This window comes from Herpailurus yagouaroundi, unplaced genomic scaffold (genome assembly GCF_014898765.1).
Source record: "Herpailurus yagouaroundi ecotype Mexico unplaced genomic scaffold, PumYag 190, whole genome shotgun sequence".
In the NCBI taxonomy this organism is placed as follows: Eukaryota; Metazoa; Chordata; class Mammalia; order Carnivora; family Felidae; genus Herpailurus; species Herpailurus yagouaroundi.
This window is the reverse complement of record NW_024412421.1, coordinates 30,052,016-30,064,294: the sequence shown is the minus strand read 5'-3', so window position 1 is coordinate 30,064,294 and position 12,279 is coordinate 30,052,016.

Sequence of the window (12,279 nt, the reverse complement as noted above, 5' to 3'; positions counted from 1 at the left end):
GAAAGAAAGAAAGAAAGAAAGAAAGAAAGAAAGAAAGAAAGAAAGAAAGAAGAAAAAGGAAGGAATGAGGGAGGGAAGAAAGAATGAAAGAAAGAAAGAGAAAGAAGGAAGGAATGAGGGAAGAAAGAAAGAAAGAGAAAAAAAGAGAGAAAGAGAGAGTTCGAGCCCCACGGTTGGGCTCTGTGTGGATGGCTCGGAGCCTGGAACCTGTTTCACATTCTTTGTCTCCCTCTCTCTCTCCGCCCCTCCCCTGCTCATGATCTCTCTTGCTCTCGAAATTAAAAAAAAAACAAATTTTAATTTTTTTCAAAAAAGAAATCAAGTCTACCCTGTAAAGATGGAGATTTTCTTCACTGAGAACATCCTAAGGACTAGATCAGAGGTCCAAAAGGCAAACTGAATAAAAACTTCTTGATTATGCTCAAATATGTGTTCGGTGTCCCAGGTGGATACATTTCATTGAAATGAGTGATCTCCGAGTGATTCGTTAAGACGTATCTCCTCTTGTCCTTACAGTCCCGTCCCTGTAGCTCAGATGGATCCCTCCCCGGCGCTGGAGAGAGCCCGTTATTACGTCCGCAAGCACTGCTTTCATAACACAACTTGCTCGCATACGTCTTACAGTCACAAAGTGCATCCACGTTTATCATAACTCCTCTCTGCAACAGCTCCCCGGAGGCATATCCCCAGGCCCGTTTTTACATGGGTGGAAACCCACGCTCAGGAAGGGTGATGTCCATCGGTCGGCACCTGCCAGAGATCAGGCTCCATTTCAGGTCCTCTGATTCCAAAAGGGTGGGTTAGTGACGGGTCCCTGGTCAGGAGCCGGCTTTGGAGGCCAACTTCCTCTGCTCTGCTTTGGCCTGTGAATGCCCAGCAGCACAGGAGAAATGCACTAGCTAGCAGCAGTCAAGTGGTTGGTCGGACGGCCGCTCAGGCCTGGACATGCCCAAGGCCGTGTGAACGTGTGTGCGGGTGTGCGTGTGTGTGTGTGTGTGTGCAATGCCTCATGGCCCAGGGCAGTGTGAAGGCACGTTGGTAGATGCGGGCATGGGCAAAGTGCACAAAAACCGGAATGCCAGCACTCAGGCGGTGCACAGGTCAACACATAATCAAAGGAAGACAAAGGGACTCGGTCCCAGAAGAGTCCCTAGTGCCTAATCATAGCTGATTATGTCTTTAATTGTTGTCCCAGTGTACTTTCAGTGCCCACCTCCTCACCTCCCCACTCCTGCATCCCCGGGTGCTCGCTTTGTTTGCTCTTCTGACTCCTTCCTATACTCCGTGCAGCTCAGAGCTTATCTCCGTCTGGCAGTGCCTCAGACTTTTCTTGTCCATAGTGCGTGAGACTCGGCTCCAAGGTCGCCAGTGGAATAAAAGGGCCATAAGGTCAGAGACAGACAGTAGTTTGTACTGATGTGTCCCCAGCCCCTACAGGAGTCGTTGGCACATAGTGGGGAGAGGGGCGCCTGGGTGGCTCAATCGGTTGAGCGTCTGACTTCGGCTCAGGTCATGATCTCGCGGTCTGTGAGTTCGAGCCCCGTGTCGGGCTCTGTGCTTACCACTCAGAGCCTGGAGCCTGCTTTGGATTCTGTTTCTCCCTCTCTCTCTGCCCCTCCCCCACTCATGCTCACTCTCTCTCTCTCTCAAAAATTAACATTAAAAAAAATTTTTAAAAAAGGGGCTCATTTGGTTGAGCATCCAACTTCAGCTCAGGTCATGATCTCGCGGTCTGTGAGTTCCAGCCCCGCATCAGGCTCTGTGCTGACAGCTCGGAGCCTGGAGCCTGCTTCAGATTCTGTGTCTCCGTCTCTCTGTCTGCCCCTCCCCTGCTTGCATACTTGCTCTCTCTTTCTCTCTCCCACAAGTAAATAAACATTAAAACATTTTTTAATAATAATAAAAAAATAAGAGGTGAGGAGAGGTAAAAAGCAGACTGAGCCAGACCACCAAGGCCTCAGTGCAAGGTCTGCCGCTCACTGACCCCTTGACCATGAATGAGCCTCTTGAATTGTGGCCACATCCCAATCGCCGGAATCTATAAATAGGTTACCTATAAATAGCAAGGGGGGATTCAGGTTGCAGAGTGAATTAAGGTTGCTAACCAGCTGACCTTAATAGAGAGTTTATCCTTGGTTACCCAGGTGGGCTCAGGGTAATCACAAGGGTCCTTAAAATTGGAAGTGGGAGGAAGAAGTCAGTGTCACGGTGATGCTCTCTGAAGAAGACTTGGCCTGCAGTTTCAGACTTTTAAGGTGGGGAGCCTCAAGTCTAGAGGTGGCTTCTAGAACAATCAGGGAAGTAGATTGTCCCAGGGAGCCTCCAGAAGGGAGTGCAGCCCTGTCCACACCGTTAGAGCCATGTTGGACATCTGACCTTGGGAGACACAAGATAATACATTCGTACTGTTTTGAACAACAAAGTTCGTGATAATTTCCTACAGAGACATTAGGAAGCTAATATACCAAGCGTCAATTTCACCATCTTTAAAATGCAGGTAATAAGGGGCGGCTCAGTCGGTGAAGTGTCTGACTTCGGCTCAGGTCATCTCACCGTTCGTGGGTTCAAGCCCCACATCAGGCTCTGCACACTAAACGTTGCAGAGCCTGCTTGGGATTCTCTGTCTCTCCTCTCTCTCTGCCCCTCCCTGACTTGTGCTTTCTCTCTCAAAATAAATAAATAAACTTAAAAATAAAATAAAAATAAATAAGAGGGGCGTGATGACAGCACATACCTGACAGTATTAAGAATAATGAGATAGGGGCGCCTGGGTGGCACAGTCGGTTAAGCGTCCGACTTCAGCCAGGTCACGATCTCGCGGTCCGTGAGTTCGAGCCCCGCGTCGGGCTCTGGGCTGATGGCTCGGGGCCTGGAGCCTGTTTCCGATTCTGTGTCTCCCTCTCTCTCTGCCCTTCCCCCGTTCATGCTCTGTCTCTCTCTGTCCCAAAAATAAATAAAAAACGTTGAAAAAAAAAAAAAGAATAATGAGATAGTACTTGAATATTTAACAGAAGAGACCTGGGCTAACAGACGCGTTTAGTACTTGTTAGACGTACAAACGTGTCTGTTGAACACATGAATGGGTAAACAAATGAACAAAGTTGTTTGAGTCAAGAAGAAAAGGGGCCTCAGACATGTCCAATGAAGGATTTGCCAATTTAAGGTCAGGTGCATGAACAATTAGTTCCTTGCTGTTTGCCGTTCTCTGCGGCGGCTGAAGGTATGTAGGCCCCTCGTGGATTTCACCCTTGAGGTTCCCCCTTAACCTGCTTCAGGCATGTTCGGCCAGCGCCTCGGGGCTGCTATGCTGATTTGCTCCAGAAACTGCCGGATTCAAACCGCTCCCCTCCTTGAGTGTCTCTGCCAATAAATAAATACAAATAATAGTAACAAGAACAGAATAAGGAACAGTTAAACTATAACGTGAGAACAGTGGGGGGTGGTGTCTTTCTACCATTACATTGACCGAGACGTGAAATGATGACGTGTCTATGCTGTTCCCTCGGAATCATTTGCTTTCACATCCTTCATCTCTGCCTGTGGGAAACAATCCACCCTGAAGGAACCTTGTCTCCACCAAGATGGTTTTTTTTTCCCCCCTCCTTTTTTTTTCTTTTTCTTTCTTTTTTTTTTTTTTGGCGGTTCCCCCGTCCCAGGCCGTCAGACATCTAACCTACAAGAGAACAGCCAGCTCTGTCTTCACTCCCCAGCATTTTCTAAATATTCACATTCTTCAAATGCCAGCTCCTTCCTTATTTTCTCAATTCTGTATTTGTTTATCCTCAAAAGCTCCTTTGTAGCTGCCCACACGGATCTGGGAAAATGTGGAGGCCAGCCCTCTTCCCCTGGGCGGCCCGGGGCCCGGGGTAGCGTTTTCCATGCTCTTCCTCGGGGGCACTCGTCTGAGAACAGAACTCACTGCTAGGTCCCCATGGACCAAACCACTGACCCAGTCCTTCAAAGGCAAACCGATCCTCTGAGGATCCAGGTCCTGGCAGGTGCAGGCTCCCCGTAACCCTGGGGAGACATGCAAATCCACGCCTCCCTCTTTTGTAAGTAAAAGCGGCACGTTTGAACCTGAGCCCCCTGAGACAGATGCCGGAGCCCCGGGTGCCCAAAAGCCAGGCATCAGCCCCGGGCCCGGGGGCCCTGGCTGGGAGCTGTTTTCCGGAAGGTTGCAGCCCTCACCCACGATCACAAGGGTAACTAACGAGAGCCGACCGCCTTCCCTGCAGCCCCAGCTTGTCCTCTGTGCAGGGCTGGGAACCCCTGCGGAAGGCTCGCAGGGAAGGAGCTGGAAAGCAGCAAGCCGAGCACCCGACTTGCCTGCTAAGGCCAGCCCCAGAGGAGGATTACAGAGGAAGTGGCCTTTAGGCAGCCAGGAGTCGTTCTCGTTCTCTCCAGCATGGGCTGCAGTAGGACTTAAGGCCCTGGAGTTGGGTTCTAGAATCATTTCTTCTTTTGGGGAGAGTGAGTCGTTTCCTCACTTCACACCCTTTATCCTCTCCCCGTCGCCTTTAGAAAAAGCTCCAGAGCCCTCGAGTCCCGCTTCTGCCTGCTTCTCAGTCCCATCCACCTCCCTCCACACAAGTGCCTTTCAGGCCACCCCACACTGCTGGCCCGCACGCCCCAAACCCTCCCTGCCCTCCTGACTTCGACGCCTTTGGAAGAAACGTCTCTTCTGCCCGTGGGACTCTCTTCCCTTCCCCACGGGGGCAACCCTCAGTCACTTCTTCACAGCTCAGCACAGCTGGGACCTCTCCAGTTGGGTTAGAGGTCTGCCCTTGCTGACCATCAGGTGGTACAGGGAGGGTCCCAGCGTTTGTGTGTGTTAACTGTCCCCAGCATTCGGCACCCGCTGCCTCACTTATTCCTCGCCACCACCCCGTGAAGTAAGTAATATTATAAAACCTATTTTACAGATCAGGACATTGAGTCTGGAGAGCTTAAGTAATCTGCCCCGGGTTGCAAATCTGGCAAGAGGCACAACTGGGAGTTGACTCGAAGCGGCCTAGCTCTGGTGGTAAGAGTGTGGATCTGTACTCAGCTGGAACAGGATTCCAGTCCAACCCGGATCCTCACCCTGTATGACCTTGGATCGATCACTTAACCTTCTCCAAACTTCATTTTTTTTTTTTTAACATTTATTCATTTTTGAGAGACGGAGGCACAGCATAAGCAGGGCAGGGGCAGAGAGAGAGGGAGACACAGAATCTGAAGCAGTTTCCAGGAGCCAGCTGTTAGCACGGAGCCTGTCGTGGGGCTCGAACCCATGAACCATCAGCCTTCTCCAAACTTCAGATACATTGGTTACAAAACGGGATTACAAGAGAGAGGCGCCTGGGTGGCCAAGTTGGTTAAGCGTCTGACTCTTTGATTTCGGCTCAGGTCATGATCCTAAGGTCTTGGGATCAAGCCCCACATGAGGCTCTATGCTGACAGCACATAGCCTGCTTGGGATTCTCTCTCTTCCTCTCTCTTTGCCCCTCCCCAACTCCAGCTTGCTCATTTGCACATGCCTTCTCTCTCTCTCTCTCTCTCTCAAAATAAATAAACGTTAAAAAAAAAAAAAAGCGACGACAAAGTAGGATTACTAGAGAACCTACAGGAAGTCATAATAGTCATTCTGGCTAAACTCATAAGGCATCCTAAACACCTACCATGGAGCAGGCACTCAGTTCAGACCTGCCAACTGCGATATTCCTGTTAGCCATAATTAGGACGCCCCCCCAGCCCTAATGACCGGAGCCAATCACGGCCTGAATCCCCACACAGGGCGGGAACCATGTCATCTCCACCTTACAGCGTAGCGCCTGATTCGGAGCTTAGCAGATATTTGGAACTTTGTAGAAGAGGAAGGAATCGTTGCATCTCGTGTAACATTTGGGCACACCAGGTGCTTCTTGAGCATTCAGCTAATATTACTTCTCAGGATTATGATTTACTTGGATGTTTCACAGACACATCTCCAATGGAGGGGGGGGACTTTCACTTGTACCATGTTTAATGAAAGACTGTCGCAGTCTTCTAGTGGATTTAGTTCTCGTTGCGAAGTTTGCTGCCGTGTCCCCTCAAGAGGACTCTTACCTGTATCGTACACTTAACGGAGATTCTTTTTTGGTGGTGGTGGTGTTCAAAATGGCGGTGGGGATGGTGTAAGAGTCAAATGGGTAAAAGCCAAAACAGTCCAATCATTTACCCCGCGATGGGAATCACTAACCACAGGGCCAGGGTCAATATTAGGGCAAGTTACATATCAATTTGGGCTCATCAGTCTCTGTCCTTCGTAGCTCTGGGGGAGCAGACTGGCCCGGAGCCAGCCCCATGTGAGGGCGGAGATGGCAGTGTGGACTCTAACCGTGAAAAACAAGACACTGGGAGGTTTCATGCCCCGGGAGCTTAAAGGTCAAACCGAATTGTGGTTACAATGTCCATATGCTTTCAGGATGTGCTGTCCGCAGGGGTGAACAAAGTCCAGCTTGCTGGAAGGAATCGCGAGGCTGTGTGTTGGGTAACAACAGGGACTAGGCGGTCTTCCTGGGTTTCCAGGCAGGGCTCTAGGAACATGGCAAAGCACCACACGGAGGGGCTGAGCCGGAGTCAGGGGGTTTAAGGAGTAATATTGCCATTGTCATTGCTAATTATAGTAGTTACTCTCGCATGCTAGGTGCTGCAGACTGTGCTGGGTGATTTCAACGTGTGACATCACTTAAACCCTTCAAACACCTTGGGGGCATTATTACCACAATTACACAGATAGCAAAGCTGGAAAGGTCTAGATTGCCCAAGCTGAACATCTAGTAAGTGGCAGAGAAGGGATTTCCTGATAGGGCGTGCCTCCAAACTCAGCCACCGGATAGATATGGGCAGAGCTTTCCCCAAGCCCATCCACTCCTTTCTCTTGTTCAGGAGATTCCAGATGCATCTGGAACAGCAGTGTGCCCACCACTCGGGAAATTCTTGCTCTCCTAGATCCCCTTGGGGCCAGGGTAACCACAGGACAGAACCATCAGTGAGGTTTAAAGGAAAGCCCACTGGGAAAGGGGTACCCTTTTTGCCTGTATTTGCTTTCCTAGGGGAGAAAGAGGACAGGGTCATCTATGCCTTCATCTTTTGCCTCAACTGATTTTTTTTTTTAATGTTTATTTATTTTTGAGAGAGAGACTGAACACAAGGTAGGGAGGGGCAGAGAGAGAAGGAGACACAGAATTGGAAGTAGGCTTTAGACTCTGAGCTGTCAGCACAGAGCCCAACATGGGGCTCGAACCCCAACACCGCTTGAACCATGAGATTATGACCTGAGCCAAAGTCGGAGCTTAACTGACTGAGCCAGCCTGCACCCCTGCCTCAAATGATTTCATAAGCCTGGAGTAGCAGAAGCCTCCCCCAAGCCAGCTTTATTGAGGTATAGCTGGTAAGTAAAAATGACACAGCATGTAAGGTTATACACACACGACATGTAAGATAAATGTGTATATTGTGAAATGATGATCACAATCAAGCTAATTAACATCTCCATCACCTCATGTAGATACCACGTTGCGTGTGTGTGTGTGTGCGCGTGCGTGCGCACACGTGTGCATGTGAGGTGAGAATACCCAGGCTTTACTCTCTTCCCAAATTTCAAGTAGAAAATACTGTATTATCAGGGGCGCCGGGGTGGCTCAACAATTAAGCATATGACTGTTGACTTTGGCTCAGGCCAATGGGATCAAGCCCTGTGTTGGGCTCTGCCCGGACAGCAGAGGACCTGCTTTGAATTCTAGCTCTCTGTTCCTCCCCCTGCTCATGCTCGCCCCCATTCTCTTTCCTTCTCTCTCTCTCAAAATATACAAATCAACATTTTTTTCAAAAGTGTATAATACCATGTTATTAATGATGATTGCCATGCTGTATATTCGATCCCCAGAAATTACTCATCTTAAAACTGAAAAGCGTATCATGCATGAATGGCTAAAGAAAATGTCACACACGCGTGCGCACACACACACACACACACACACACACACACACACACACCAGAATATTATTCAGCTATGAAAAAGACAGAAATGCTGCGATTTGCAACAAGGTGAATGAACCTGGAGGCCATTACGCTGAATGAAATAAGTCAGACCCAGACAGACACATTCTGTATAATCTCACTTCTCTATGGAATCTGGGGAAAAATGCAGAACCCTTGTGAGGCTTACAAGGGAAAGATGTCTGACATCTCCAGGTCCTTGGGCAGATGATACAACGCCTGCTCCAGCCTCCTTCACAGGTTTATGTGCAAACCTCCGGCGTTTTCAACAGAATTCAACACGCAAGACAGTCAGTCCGTCCTCCTCATGAGTGGGGGGCCATTTCTCACAGGGCATACCTGCGAGGGGCCCACTCACTGGGGGCGGGGAGAAATAAGATATAAAATAAACGTGGGGCCCCTGGGTGGCTCAGTCCGTTAAGCATCCGACTCTTGGTTTCAACTCAGGTCACGATCTCACGGTTCATGAGTCCAAGCCCTGTGTCGAGCTCCATGATGATGGTGTGGAAGCTGCTTGGGATTCTTTTTCTCTCCCTCTCTTTCTTCCCACCCCCTGGCTTGCATGCTCTTCCTCTCTCAAAATAAATAAATAGACTTAAAAAGTTCTAAGATAAGTGCAAAATGTAAAAAAGCACAAAATCTCAACAATGACTGGAACTTGGTGACGAGTCTTCAAGACTTGTCTTGCTTCCCAATTATTCTCCTCGAGCTGGGGAACTGGTTTTCCTTGGAGTGGCCAGCTTAGCTGCCGGGAGGGTTTAGCAGGGAGCTCTGACCCTCTAATTGCACTTATCATGTACTAATTAGCGTTTAATAAGCAGCAACCGGGCACCCACACCTGAAACAATAAAGCAACCTCAGCCCCGCTTCAAAGATGAAGAAACTCGGGTTAAGGTGTTAACATCAGCAATAACGAAGGACTGCACCAGCCTCATCGGAGCGAATGCCACATTCAGGATCCCGAGCCACCCAATTTGGAATCTGCTCCTGGGCCAGGAGTCTCTGTCATTAGCCACGGTGATTCCTCTGAGTCCCTCGCCGATGGAATAATTAACGCGGGCAGAATCTGTTTCAACAGGAGCCAAGTCTCGGGTATCTAGATATACACTGTAAGGCCCCAGCAATCTCTTGGACCTGGTGTGAGTTCTTGGGGCTGGGAGGCTGTGGCGTGCAGGGCGGGCCCCCTGCTGGCTTAGCCATCGGGCTCCTGACTTTGGCAGGCCAGAGTCAAACTGGGGAGCGGTTTGGCTTTCAGAGTGTTCCCGAAGCCTGTGCCAAGGATTTAGTGACCAGCAGGCCACGTTTTATAATCCTTGCTTGTTCAACCATTCTTGCCTGGGACTTGATGTCTATCTGGGGAATAGCCCCAGCATCACCTGGAACCTTTAGAGAAGTGAAATTCTCAGGCCTCACCCCGCACCCAATGAATCAGAAACTTTAGAGGTGGGGCCCAGAAGTCTGCATTTTAATATGCCCTCCATTGGATGATGTTTGAGAAGTGTTGGTTTAGGATTAAGGTGGGCGCTGTCTTCCTAGCTTAGGGCAGGAGAGGGGAGGAGCCGTCAAAGATGGACCATTCTGGAGGAAAGGCCTCCTTCTGTGACCCGTACGGGGCCTGTCACCTCTCACAGAACTGCTCACGCTTGGGGACCTTCCTGCAGAGCAGCTTTCTCATCTGCATGTTTCATCAACTCCCTGCTTTGTTCTCATGGTTAGCTCTGTGCACAATGTCCTTCCTCTTCCAGGGAGCCTCCCCAGACTGCTTTCTGTGTTCCAACAGCTCAGAATAGCCTGTGAGCTCTTGTTCACATTACTTGTACTATCTCAGTCTTTCCCTAAACCAGGCTGTCCACTTGGGCAGGTACAGTGGGACTCGTATGTCACGTCACGTCTCCCATGGCATTCTCTGATAGGAATTCGGTAACATTTTTTTGCATTCACTTCGACAACTTACCCCATGTCGTATTTTCTTATTTTTACCCTTTATCCCCCTTCCCCTTTTACATTATATGCAGATTTTAATTTTTCCTCTCCTGTCTCCCATTTTGAGAGGGCGTAATGCAGGGGTCTCTTCTCTCCACACTGGTTCCTTTTTCCCTCAATGGAAGTCCACAGTCAATAATCGGGCTTGCTTGACTTCCAATGTCATCTCATCATGATTTTTCACCACACCAGCATCTATTTACTGAGTGTCCCCTCTGTGCTCCTAGAGAGATATACAGAGACAAATTTCATAAATTGGTTCAGTTTTCTGATGTCCAGACCCTGGGGCAGGACACAGCCTTCAAACAACGGAGATGATCCTGCCCTAGTTAGAGGTAGTTCGTCCGTATGATCCAGAGACTGCTTCCCTGGATCAGATCCCAAGTCCCACAGGGAGCCAGGGAAGGGCAGAAGTGTGTATGTGTGTGTCTGAGACGTCTGGGAAGGCCTGATGGAGGAAGGCAGTCTTGAGAGCGAGAGGGAGGATGGCCCCTTGGGGTTGAATGTTAGGAACAGTCGCTTCACTAATTGATCACCTACCTGCTCATCACTGGGGACAACACTGACATGAGCCCTGCCAGTACGAATCTTACCGTTTGGTTAGGGAGACAGATCATTTAGACCCACAAGCCTCCTGCAATCTGGTATATATGGAACAAAATACAGAGGGCTCGGGGCCATTGGATCCAGCCAGGGCCATCCAGGCAATGCTTCCTGGATAAAGTGACTTCTAAAGAAAGATCTGAAAGCTGAGTGGGGCTTCTCCGGGGACGGGAAGGGAGTATAAAAGGGACATGGAATGATGTCCCGTGAGAAGTGCAGATGCAAACTCAGAGGCACTGGAGAGAAGTTCCTTACGGCCAGGGCTAGGTGTATGAGCTGCAAAATGGCAGTAGTACAAGGAGGGGTTTTCGAGTTCACCTGTGCGTCAGAAAATTCAGATGGCTGGGTCCCGCCCCCAGAGATGCTGATTCGGTGGACCTGGGGTGGCGCCTGAGAATCTGCCTTTCTGACAAAGCTGCCAGTTTGGGAGGTACACCTTGAGATCCTCTGTGTCAGGGAAGGAAGTGTTGCCAACATGTATGGAGCTCACATGATACTTAACACCAGCCTGGGCCCGGTGGAGGGCGTCTACTGTTGTTTTGATTTTACAGGTGAGAAAGAGAATCTCTGAGGCTGAATCTTCGACCCCCAGACACCAAAGGTAGCAGATGTCAGAGCTGCTCTTATCCATGTTCTTTGAACCTGACCATGCTCTTCCCTAACCACCTCTATTTCTCAGGCCCGCATGAGATAGGGAAGGTCGAGTGGCCACATAGGTAGATACTAGACTGTCTTGGTGGTGCGTAACGTGGCATTTCCGAGGGACTTGTGGGCAAGATACAGAGGGGTGAGGCAGTGAGCTGGAGTTTCCCCACCCCTGCCCCAACTCCTTGGCCCTGGACAGGGCTGAGGCATAGGTAGAATTTTCCCATGACCAGTCAAAGGAACGGATCCCACAGGCTGCACACCATTTCAGACGCAAGAGATCACTAAGAGAAATGTCGAAAGGGTCAATAACATGGTGAAAGCTGATTATCAGCTATTTAATCTCTATTAAAGGTTTCACAAGCAATTCAAATTTCTTGAAGGAAAAGGAAAGTCATCACTGTGGCACATGCACTTACTAATTGTGCTGTGCACACACACACACACACACACACACACACACACACACACACACACACTGAGGGCACAGTTAAATAGGCCTGCCAGATGACGACGTATTTCTGGATACTGCATGAGAGTAAGATTCATGTCAGTTTCTGCGGCTAGGACGTTCTATGGTCTTAGCTGATCTTAGAGCAAGATCTATGCACATTGGGAGGCACACCAGAGGGTTAACAAGTGCCTCGTCTTGTTGGACGCTCATGGTAATCCCACAAGAGAGGTGCGGTGTTATCTCTGTTGTGTTGGGTCCTAAGCATGAGATCACACCCCGCGTGAGGAGCATGGCACCCAACGCACAATGCATCTTTGGTCACAAGAGCGGATATAATTATTATCGTTCGATCTCAGCTTCATTTCTTTCCCTACTGCTTAGTGGCCACATGGAGCTGGGCCACTCTCCCTGTTTCTCTAAGCTTTAGGCCCTTTGTCTGTAAAATAGAGAGAATGAATGGATGGTTTAGTTCAGAGGCTTCAGGACATTCCTGATTTTGGCAGAAGAGTCCTGTGTTCTAACAAAATCGTATGTGGGAATGGATCAAAGTGGAGTGTTTCTGGCTGGTTTG